Here is a 12,826-nt window from a genome sequence, read left to right on the forward strand (position 1 = left end):
ATCTTGTTAGAGTACATTACTGACTTTCCCATCAGTTGATGACAAGAATTTGAGTTATTTCTTTAAGGATTTTTTATTGTTGTTAAGGATAGCATTGTTTTCCTGTGACTTAAAGGCAAGAATAATACCATTAGCCCCTTTTATATACTTGCAGTAATATAGGTCATAAATGTGTGTCTTGAACATCAGTATATATCTTCTTTAGGCATAGGAAGAAGACGTCACTGATGAACATAGAGGTTCATTATTGTTTCAGGACACATTCATATTCCCATACCTTCTAGGGCAAAACAGAACTCATTATCTTTTCCATTAAAGGCATCACTCTGAATTTACCGAGCCTTTTTTTTTTTTTGCTGCACCACAAGCTACCATGTTTCTATATTTTCAGTTACCCAGGCTTTCAACCTTTTGATTGTTCATTCTCTCTTGTCTCCCATATACAATTAGTTGTTGAGTTTCATTTATTCTATCAACAAAACATCTTTTGCATGTGTTGCATTCTCTTCACTCACATGTTCACTACCTTAGTTCAGGTTTTTCACCTGAACATATAGAAAAGCTTCCTGATTGTTCTCCATGCAGCTGTCTTCTCCTCTCTCTAATTTGTTATTATCATCTAATTATTGTTAATATCTAATATATTGTTATTATCAATTGCCAAACTGATAGTTTTAAAGCAGAAGATTGACCACATCACATGTCCACTCAGATTTTCTGTGTCTTCTTATTAATTCTAGGATAAAATACTAACTCCATAGCCAGGAATTTAAAGCTGTAATGAAAGCTGTTGTATGTGTGGCTCACAAGGAGACAAGAATAAACATCTCTAGCATCTCTTCACCCCACACTTCTCCAAGATAAACTTCAGTTTCTGCCAGGAGAAGAACCAGGAACTTCTTGGAGCCAGGGGTTAGCTACTCTGCTTTCTTCAATGAGAAGAAGCATTAGGCCAGAATTGTATCTCTCTGTTGCCTTAAATGTTATTAAGCACAGGGATATAATTTTAAGGTTTAAGATGAAGTATTAATCACTATTCATTGATGGACAAAAAGAACCCTAAAATTTATTTCCAAGGTTTGACTTCCTTCCCAGACAATAGAAATTCCATAATGAATACACATAGCAAATAAAAAAGGAACCCATTTTTTCCATTGATAACAAAAATAAATAAGAGATGTTATACATTTGAAAATAGATACCAGACAATACAGATTGAAGGATCTCTCCCAGTGGGAGCAAGGTTACTCAGCTCAACCTAAAGTTCAAGATCTCACCCAAATGGTAAATTCCCCAAAGTCTCTAATTTAGCAAACTGGGGATAGGTAAATGTTAGAGATTTCCAGCTCCCCTAATATCAGTTTCTTCCCAGAATCTTTCTTTCCTCTTAAGAACTTGAAGAGATGTTGGAATGACTTATTTTCTCTCTCAAAGCTGGAAGCTAGAAGAATCCCAAAATTGCCCACTCTACTTGCTCCACACACAGGCAAAGGACCTTGAGTAATCAGTCTCCACCAATGAATAGAGTCACACATAAATGGCCCTTTGAGCCAAGTTTACAAAATCCTCAACAATCTGACTCCAATATACTTTCTAGTTTTATTTCATATCACTCCCCTTTACAAACTCTATATTCCAGCCAAACTAAAATACTACTTGTGTTCTGCAACTGACAGTCTATCTATCTTTTGTCTCCTGCATTTTCACAAGTTGACCCTCCTCATTTTGTCTCTTAGAACCCTTGCCTTCCTTGCAGGGAAACCCACATAAATCATTGGCATTTCTATATATTTCCAACAAAACTCAGCAGCAGGAGTTAGAAAGAGAAACTCCATTTAAAATCACCCTAGACAATATAAAATACTTGGGAATCTATCTGCCAAAACAAACACAGGAATTATATGAACACAACTACAAAACACTTTTCACACAATTAAAACTGGATCTAAACAATTGGAAAAACATTAACTGTTCCTGGGTAGGATGACCTAATATAATAAAAATGACAACCCTACCCAGATTCATTTACCTTTTCAGGACCATACCAATCAAACTACCAAAAACCTTTTTTATAGAATTAGAAAAAATTATAACAAAGTTCATCTGGAAGAACAATAGATCAAGAAAAGTAAGGGAAATAATGAAAAACAATATGATAGATGGGGGCCTAGCAGTACCAGATCTTAAACTGTATTATAAAGAAGTTGTCATCAAAACAATATGGTATTGGCTAAGAGACAGAAGGGTGGATCAATGGAATACACTAGGGATAAATGACCTCAGTGAGCTTGTGTTTGATTAACCCAAAGATCCTAGCTTTTGGGACAAGAACGCACTATTTGATGAAAACTGCTGGGAAAATAGGTTTAGGTCAACATCTTACACCCTATACCTAGATAAATTCAAAATGGGTAAATGACTTAAATATAAAGAGTGAAATCATAAATAAATTAGGTGAACATAGATTAGTATATCTGTCAGATCTATGGGAAAGGAAGGAATTTAAGACCAAGCAAGAGATAAGAGAGCATTACAAAATGTAAAATGAATAACTTTGATTACATCAAGTTAAAAAGGGTTTATACAAACAAAATCAATGCAACCAAAATTAGAAGGAAATCAACAAACTGGGAGTATACTTTTATAACAAAACTCTCTGACAAAGGTTTTTCCCCAAATATATAAGGAAATAAGTCAAATCTACAAAAAGTCAAGCCATTTCCCAAACAACAAATGGTCAAGGTATATGAATAGACAGTTTTTACAGGATGAAATCAAAATTGTCAATAAGCACATGAAAAAGTGTTCTAAATCCCTCCTGATTAGAAAAATACAACTCTGAGGTGCCACCTCACACCTAGAAGATTGGCCAATATGACAGCAAAGGAAAGTGATAAATGTTGGAGGAAATGTGGCAAAATTGGGACACTAATAAACTGCTAGTAGAGTTGTGAATTGGTCCAACCATTCTGGAGGGCAATTTGGAACTATGCACAAAGGGCTTTAAAAGAATGCTGCCCTTTGATCCAGCCATACCACTGCTAGGTTTGTACCCCAAAGAGATAATCAGGAAAAATATTCATAGCCTTGCTCTTTGTGGCAGCAAAAAACTGGAAAATGAAGAAGTATCTATCAACTGAGGAATGGTTGAAAAAACTGTTGGTGATGGAATACTATTGTGCTGAAAGGAATAAAGAAATGGAGGAATTCCATGTTAACTAGAACTACCTCCAGGAATTGATGCAGAGCAAAGGAGCAGAACCAGGAGAATATCATTCACAGAGACATTATGGCACAATCAAATACCAATCAAATCAAATCTTCCAGTAGTAATGCAATGATCCAGGACAATTCTGAAGGACTTATGAGAAAGAATGCTATCCACATCCAGAGAAAAACTGTGGAACCAGAAATTCATTAGAAAAATATGTGATCGACCACATAATGTGAGCAAGATGTGATTAGGTTTTTGGTGTTAAAGCATTGCTCTACTACAGATATGAATAACATGGAAATGGGTTTTGAACAACGATACATGTATAACCCAGTGGAACTGCTTGTAGCCTTTGGGAGGGAGAGGAGAAAGTGGGGGGGGGGCGGAGATCATGAATCATGTAACCATGGAAAAATATTCTAAATTTTAGAAACAGAACCCTTATCTTCCAAGTGCAGTCCAAGAACTTCTTAGCAAAATATTCTCTGAATGTATTAATTTGGGTATATGTTGTATTCCCTGTGTTTATATAAGTTCCTAGAAGGCAGAGATTGCCTGGATTTTCACCCTTTATATTCCTACTGAACCTCAATATCGAAACCCTAGAGAATCACCAGTTGGGGACTAAAGGAAGGTTTCTCTGATAAAAGCACTGAGTCTGACCTTAAAAATAAGTAGATTTTCAACAGGTAGGGAAGAGGATTGAGAGGGCAGTTCAGACATGGAGAATAGTGTAAGCAAAAACATGGGTAAAGGGGAAGGAACATTTGGGGTCCATTGAGGGGACAAGTATTCCAGATTGACTGGGGTGCAGAGTAATTTGGGTTCAGAATAGTATTTAACAAGACTAGGAAGATAGGATGGTGACTTTAAGCTACTTGTTATGTTGGAGAGAACCACTGAGGAGTTTTGAGCCAGGGAGTGACAAGACCAAAACTCCCTTTAAGGAAATTCCAGAAATGGGAAAAATAGTTTGTAGCAGAGAGGAGTAGAGGTTAGAAGATTCTTGTAATAGTCAAAACAAAGTAGTATTAAGAAGCTATTGATGAAGGGCATTTTGGCAGCTGAAATAGAAAGGAATAGATGGAAAGGAAGAGAAAGATACAGAAAGACAAGCAGGGAGAAACAGAATGACAGAAACAGAGACAGAGAAAGAAGGTGAAATAGAAGAGATGAGAGAGACAAACAGACTTTAGGATTAAAATGATTTGGTGGGGGAAGCTGGGTGGCTCAGTGGATTGAGAGTCAGACCTAGAGACGGGAGGTCCTAGGTTCAAATCTGGCCTCAGACACTTCCCAGCTGTGTGACCCTGGGCAAGTCACTTAACCCCCATTGCCTAGCCCTTACCACTCTTCTGCCTTGGAGCCAATACACAGTATTGACCCCAAGACAGAAGGTAAGGGTTTTTACATTTAAAAAAATGATTTGGTAACAGATTGAATGTGAAAAGTAAAGGAGAAGAAAGATTAGAAAATAACCCTGAAGTTTCAGATATGGAAGATGGAGTGAATACTGGCAGCATGGCATAATCATATATTAGATCTAGAAAAGAGTTGAGAGATAATTTAGTTTAAAATTTCATTTTACATGTGAGGAAACAGAGGCCAAAAGAGGAGAAGTAGCTTGGTAATAACTACAGGACACAGGATTCAAATTTGAATCCTCTGATTCTAACATGGTGGTCTTTCCAATGCACCACATGGCCAGGAATAAACTTTGTTTTGAACATGTTAAGTCTGGAGTCCCAGAGGAATCAAGTGTGTCAGGTAAAGAAGTCTTTTCTTTCCTTTTCTCTTTCTCTCTCTCTCTCTCTCTCTCTCTCTCTCTCTCTCTCTCTCTCTCTCTCTCTCTCTCTTTCTTTCCTTTTTTCCTTCTTTCTTTCCTTCTTTCTTTCCTTCTTTCTTTCTTTCTTTCTTTCTTTCTTTCTTTCTTTCTTTCTTTCTTTCTTTCTTTCTTTCTTTCTTTCTTTCTCTTTCTTTCTTTCTTTCTTTCTTTCTTTCTTTCTTTCTTTCTTTCTTTCTTTCTTTCTTTCTTTCTTTCTTTCTTTCTTTCTTTCTTTCTTTCTTTCTTTCTTTCTTTCTTTCTTTCTTTCTTTCTTTCTTTCTTTCTTTCTTTCTTTCTTTCTTTCTCCACCCTAACCTGTTTTAGAATCAGTGCTGTATATTGGTTCCAAGACAGAAGAGTGGTAAGGGTTAGGCAGTGGTGGTTAAGTGACTTGCCCAGGGTCACACAACTAGAAAGTATTAGAGGCAAGATTTGTACCTGGGACCTCCCATCTATGGCCTGGCTCTCAATCCACTAAGCCATCAAGTTGCCTAAATTAAAATGTCTAATAGGCTAGATGCAGGCTAGAACTTGGTAAGATGGTTGGGACTGCACAGAGAGAGAGAGAGAGAGAGAGAGAGAGAGAGAGAGAGAGAGAGAGAGATAATGATAAAATTTCTTTTCTATAGTGTTTTAAGGTTTAGAAATTACTTTATTCACAACAGTATTGAAGTACTTAGAAGATTATTATTTTTATTTTCCATGTTAAGAAATTAATTCTTCAAGATCACCTAGGTAATATATAGGGAAAGCCAGATGTGGGCATTATCAGTCCAGGGGTGATTGCTAAAGCCCTAGTTAGTAAATTAGATTGCTAAGGGAAAGAATGTAAGAGAGAAAACAGAAAGGATGAGAATAGGACATTGAGAAATACCTACCTTAAAGGGGCTTAGAAGAGAAACCCACAAAAGAGGCAGAAGGAGTGGTTAGAAGGGTAGGAAGAGAACACCAGAAGTATGAAGCAACTAAACACAAGAGGAAGAGACTATTCAGGAGAAATGCGTATTACATATTATCAAGATCTCAAGGTCCTCCGAGTTGGGGCAGGAGAGAAGCATCCACCATTGAATTTGGTGATTAGTAGATCACTAGCAAGTGGCCTTTCAAAGCGTAGTGGTAGGAATGGAGGTGAAATTGCAAAAACTCGAGAAGGGAGTAAGAAGGTGGTGAGGAACTAAATTCTCAAAAGCAATATCAAAATAAACTGGTAACATATTAACCAGAAATTATGTTTTTAAAAGGGCAGGATCATCAAACCTCCTCTCTTGCAAAATGTGGCCCAGTTTCCTTCCTTGAATCCAGGAAAGTACAAGGGAGAACATAGTTCTCCCCCACACTTCCCCTGGGGCATTTCACTTCTTATTTTGGCGTTTTCCACATCTGCTGACAGGGAAAATTTGACTTCTAAATTCAGAATCTCAAAGTTTGACCTGTTTGGAGGCCTGTGGGAAAGTCTGCCTCAGGGAATGCTAAGGGAGTACATTTGCTTACCTAATCTCTCCCTCTGCTCTCAGACATATATGTCTAGGGTTCCTATCAGTGTATTTAAGTAGGGATTGCCCAAGGCAAAACTAGAACCTGATGAAATTTGTTTTCAATGGCCCCTCACCTCCTCTCTCTGGGCTTAGATGATGAGCCTTTTCAGGGTCCTTTCCCTCTCTGAATTCCAATACTGTGCCTAGTCAGAGCCCTCCATGAGGGCAGGCATAGTCAGAGACAGAGAGAAAAGTGTCCTCAATGGGACGAGCCCTAAGACTCAACATTTACTCCTTACTTTTCTGTCCAAAATCTTCAAATTAGGACCTTAGTTTTAAATTGCTGGGGAAATCCATCCAATAAATATGCTAATTACCAAGAACTATTGTTCCATGGGACAAATTTGCTTTTTAAAGGATGATGTTCTCATACCCCTAAAAAGGTCAAAACCAGAAATAAAGGTTCCATTTATACCAAAATATTCAGAGCAGCATTGTTTTTTTCAGTGTAATAAAGCACAGGAAACAGAGTGGGTACCCTTCAGTTGGTGCATAGCTAAATAAATTGAGAAATATCAATACAATAGAATATTATTTCATAGAAGAAATAAGTACAAGGAATTTAAAGAAACATAGGAAGTCTCATATGACTGGAGGTAGAAAACAAAGTAGACAGAACCAGAATTACATACACAATAGTTACAAAACTCCACACTGATACAACTCTAATTGGCAGCCAATTAGATTTTAATTGCAATGACCAATCCTGAAGAACACATGATGGAATGTACTTTCCTGTTCTAACTAGAGAGCTTGGGGAAAGATTGCATATGTCGTGTTGGATGCTGTCATTTGTTGGTTTATTTTGCTTAACTATATTTCTTTATTATAAGGGAAATTTGCAGGGTAGGTATTAGAAAATAATCAAAATGTTTTAAAATAGCAAAAGGCAATTAATAAATCCTTTACAAAGAAAGATATTTTGAGAGGTGATGTCGTAGCTCAAAAGAATGAATATTTAAATGCAGAATTTAATTTATTATTGCAGACAAGTAGGGCAGGTGGGTAGTGGCCTTTCTGGGGCTCAATCTAAGTCCAGCTAGAAGTGGTAAAAATTTATTGACAAGAAGTTTCATTAGCTTTCTAGTTTTGCTATAGGGATAAATACGTTGACAGAAGCCCTAGACAAGGATGTTTGAAAGGGAACCTTCCTGGAATCCTTCCAATAGCATCGTATAAGCTTAGCAAATTTGTGAGCAATAGCAAAACTCAGATAGTCATAAATTATGTTAAGATATGATCTAAATAGAAGACAATTATTCAAGTGACAGGAAAGCAAATTTTCTTCCAATCATCAGTGAAATGAATTTGATTAAAAATCTCAACAACAAATTATTTCTGTACTAATGCCTCACACGACAAGGCTAAAACCTCAGAAATACTTTGAGGGCATCAACACTAATCAGCCAACATATATTTATTGAGTGCCTAATTTGACTAACATTAAAGTTTCTTCCACTAAAGTCAGTTTCCAATGCTTCTTGGTGATATGCAGTTGATCCTAGGTTGTCAAAGGCTTGCCAGCATAGCATAAGCTTTGTTAGGTCCTTTGTTAACGAGCTGGAAATGCTTCAAGTGCAGACCCAATAATAAACAGCATGCCTGATATCTGAGCCCAAGAAAGATAAATGCAAAGAATTTCATTACTACTAGGTTGACCACCTAGTGAAGAATACACAGAGAATACTTACCAAGGTTTGGAGGGATAATGACATGCATTGGTGGAGGAAATATCTGCAATGATAAAACTACAAGTTCTTGAAGGATTAGAGTACAAAATGCCCCCCCAAAAACTATGCCAAAACAAGTTAAGAAAATCATCATAATTTCATAAATGACCAGTACTCAGATTCCACAGGCTTAAATATCCAGAAGCCATTAAGATTTATTTATTCTTTTATTAGGGTTGAGTTAATCACTCCTGGCAGTTAAGCAATTTTATAATTCTAGGCATCCTTGCATTCTCTTGTAGAAATCCTACTTATCCTTCCATTTATTGTTCAATTCTTCATGACTCCATTTGGGGTTTTCTTGACAAAGATACTGGAGTGGTTTAGCATTTCCTTCTCCATCTTGTTTTATAGATGAAGAAACTGAGGCAAACAAGGACAAGTGATTTACCAGGATCACATAGCTCTTGTGTAAGGCCAGATTTTAACTCAGGTCTTCCTGACATCAGTCCTGGCACTCAATCCACTAGACACCCCACTGTCTTTCCCTTCAAGACCCAGGTCAAATGAAGTATTGGAATTGTTGAAAGAGCACTGTCCTGGGAGACTTGGGTTTTCATCCTGGTTCTGACACTAGCCAACCATGACACCTGGACCAAGTTATGTCACCTCTCTGAGTCTCAATTCTTACCTACAAAATAGTTGAATTAGATGACCACTAAGGTCCCTCCTAGTTAGAACATTCTGTGATGTAGGAATTCAGTAGGCTAAGCATCAGTGACTTCAAAAAGAAAATCACCAATTAACCAGATCAAGTTCAAATCCACTTTGGAACAAGCTGACTACTTGAAATCCAGTTCCAGACTCCTCACACTGCTATTCTCTTGAGTAAAGAATGCAAATCACTTAATTTGGGCCTCAGTCTTATCTGCTTTCTCCCTTGGAAAATGCTGACTTCAAGGCTCAGCTCAACTGCTACTTCCTCCATGAAGCTTCCACTGATCCACTGATCTTCCACACAACTCCCCAGTAACTAATACGGTCCCCCTGGATTTGCATTAACTTTGTGTGTATATATATATATATATATATATATATATATATTTATTTATTTATATATATTTATTTATTTATTTTTCTGTGTTTCTATTCTTTTCCCCTCAAAAGAATGAAAGTTCTTTGAAGGCAGGAATAGTTTTTCATTTTGTCTTGAGCCTAGTCCAGTGACTGACACATAGTTGCTACTTAATAAGTGTTTGTTGAATTAATGAATTGGACTAGATAATTTCTAAGGACATTCTAATTCTATGTCTGTGTCCTCAGGAGGAATTCCTATTTGCTTTGGATTAACCTTACAAGATCTGGGTAAGTTTAAAAAAGTTTCAGTGGCATCAGTAACTTGGTAGAGAGAGATGGATGATAGATTCTCTTACAGCCAGTATTAATGAAGGAAGAGAAATGGTGAATAAAAATGATGTCATAAATTGGTTAAATATAAGCCTATGAAGGATGTCCAACTAGAGAAAGGAACTTTTCATTAAGCAGTACAAAATTTAGGTTTTTTGCTTTAGGTTAACTGTGAGATTAGACATATTTAGAGGCTTTTGACATTAGTCTTGAGGGAATGAACTTGTTGGCTTTGGGTGAGTCATTTGCCATTTTCACGCTTTGATTTTCTCATCATGAAACATGTAGGAGATGGTACACTTTGAAAGGTACTTCCCAGCTATCATAAAGTAACAGTGGACATATGATTGCTCTTCTGAAGACATCAACTTGGAAGGAGGTCTCTAACAAAACTTTCTAAGAACATGAGTCTAGCCTTGGACTCTAACATTTTTATAGATGACTTAAAAAAAAAGTAGTATCCTTGTCAGATTTATAGAGGATACAAAACTGGAAGGGATAGCTAATTTCAAAAAAGACTTATCTAGAACCTGACCTAGAACACTGAAAATTGAATATGAATAACATGAAATTTAAGAAAGATAAATATAAAATCTTATATCTCCATTCCAAAAATCAGTTTCACAAGTACAAGAAAATGGAGGTATGACTAGACTATATTTAGGCTAAAAATGATCTAGGGCTTTTAAGTGGACTCCAACCTAAAAATCAACAGTGTGATATAAAAGTCAAAAAACTAAAGTAACCCTAGACTTATTTAAAAGAGACAGTAGGGTCAGCTGAATGGCTCAATGGCTAAAGAGTTAAGTCTGGAGTCAGAAGGACTGAAGTTCAAATCTGGCCTCAGACATTTCCTAGCTGTGTGACTCTGGATAAGTCACTTAACCCCAATTGCCTAGCCCTTGCCCTTCTGTCTTAGAACTGATACTGGACAGAAGGTACAGGTTTAAATACATATATTTATTTATTTAATCCTCACAATAACTCTGTAGGTAGGTTCTGTAAAAATTAAATAATTTCTCTAATAATAAAATTATAACACTTTATGAGGTTTATTAAAAATCATTAGAAATCAAGAGGATACAAAATAAAAACCATGTGCCCATGGCTGATTAACCCATTTAAAATCCCCACACTTAGCTGATCCACTATACTTGCTACACCATTGCAAAGGAAGAGAAGAGCATGGGAGGCGTTACTGCCAGTTAAACACCAATTGTGATCTCACCAACATGGAGACTCAGGAGAGATCATAGGGAATTCTGGGAAATACCAAGGACTTCTGGGGAATGAAGTCTAGGGTTCAAAATCTCCATTTATACAGTTCTATTATTAACCCCATTTTATAGTCAAGGGAAGTGAGAAAGATAGAAGTTAAGTGATTTGCCCTAGACCACATAGCTAGTAAATGTTTGAGGCAGAATTTGAACTCAGACTTTCCTGACTCCAAATCCAGTGCTCTATCCATTGTGCCACCTAGCTGCCTCAAGTAGGGTCCAAAAATAGGTAAGGCATTCGGCTACAATAGCAGAGGAAAATTGCCCACTTTCTGGTTCCTGCTGACACAAGGGTCTTTTGAGGGCCCCCAAGCAGCCATGCTATTATTCTCAGGTTCCTGAAAGGCTGTTGCCTTGTAGGAGCTGTGACCTGAGAAGCCCCCACTGGGCAGGTCTGACTCAGCCTGGATCCTTGTTAGTTTAGGTTTGGTGGCAGAACTAAAGTTTCTTTCCCTCCTCCTTTACCCTTTCTTCATCTTTAATTCTTTCCATTGTTGCCTCAGGGAACTAGAACAACTTTAATGTGAAGTTGTTCTGGCCATAATGGAGAAAGACTTTCTCAAGTCTTCCATATAAATGTCAAACACTTCCTTTAGCCTTGTCGACAGGCAAATGCATGCATTTCCTGGTTGGGATTGAGAACTACTTCAAAGATAGACAGCCAAAGAGTGGATTTAGTAGAGAAAATGCTGCCTACTTAAAATATAAATCACATATTTAAAAACAATGTCCAAACGAGAATAAAATGCCAACTTTGAAATTGAAGAGGCCTCAAAGGGATAATAAAAATTGAAATTGCACTTTTTGCTACAGAAAAATGGTTTATAGCTATTGTTGCATGCAGTATAAATATATAACTACAATGTGACCTTGTTTTACCCAACCAATATTTCCAAGCCCCCTTGTATAAGTTAAAAATCAGGCATGATAGCAAACACCATTATTTAATATTTCTTATATAATCATACCTAGATGTTTTGCAACTTTTCTTAGGCTTATCAGAGCTATCAGCATCACTACCCTTGACATTGGGGACCATTATTAATAACTAAATAGCATTAATGCAGAAAAAAAACACTATTCTGAAGTTGACACAACTTGTTATAAGAGAAAACTCCAAATACTGATTTGAGAGCTAATATTTGATGCAAAATGCTGTAATGACTCATAGTAATGCTTCTCAGAAGGAGAATGAGTGTTATTGGGTGAACCACTGTGAGACTTTAGGCCACTTGGGAAAATGGAACAAATTTAGTACATAATTAAACATTTTTTATTTTGTGTATTTTCTGGCCTTTAGTTTTTCAATTGCCAATGGCATATACCTGAATTAGCTTGTGCTGAGTTCAAGTAAAATGAGGTTTTACTATACTTATTTTTGTAACTGGTCAGTATTTAAACGGAGGTTTGGATGCATTTTTTATATGTGTAAAATTGCTTTTTGATAATCATAAATATTATTGGGAAAGTCCTGGAAAATTAACATTAGAATTAATATACCACCAATGGAGGGAGGGCCAAGTATGAGGGAAAGGAATCTCAGAGAAAGACCTCTTTAGAACATAAGACTTCCATATAAAGACTCTTGAATATTGTCCCATGGAGGAAAGACAGACATCCTGGAGCTCCTCAAAATTGCTGCTGAGGTGGTAGAGATACAGTTTACTTTGGAATGCACCATTAGGCTGAATGTTCCAGAGAGTCTGGCTCAATCCCTTGAACCCCTAAAATCCTAGAAAGTATTAGAGGGGAGACATCAGATAGTTACTTCAGTAGTGGTAAAAAGCTTGACAAAGTCATGTCCCTCAGTCCCAGGGTGCAACAATGATGATGTTTTTAAGCTGACAGCCTAGCCACCAGCCTTGGAAGCAGGGTGTAAAAGTAATGGGCTTTTCAAG

Source organism: Monodelphis domestica, chromosome 4, assembly GCF_027887165.1.
Source record: "Monodelphis domestica isolate mMonDom1 chromosome 4, mMonDom1.pri, whole genome shotgun sequence".
NCBI lineage: Eukaryota > Metazoa > Chordata > Mammalia > Didelphimorphia > Didelphidae > Monodelphis > Monodelphis domestica.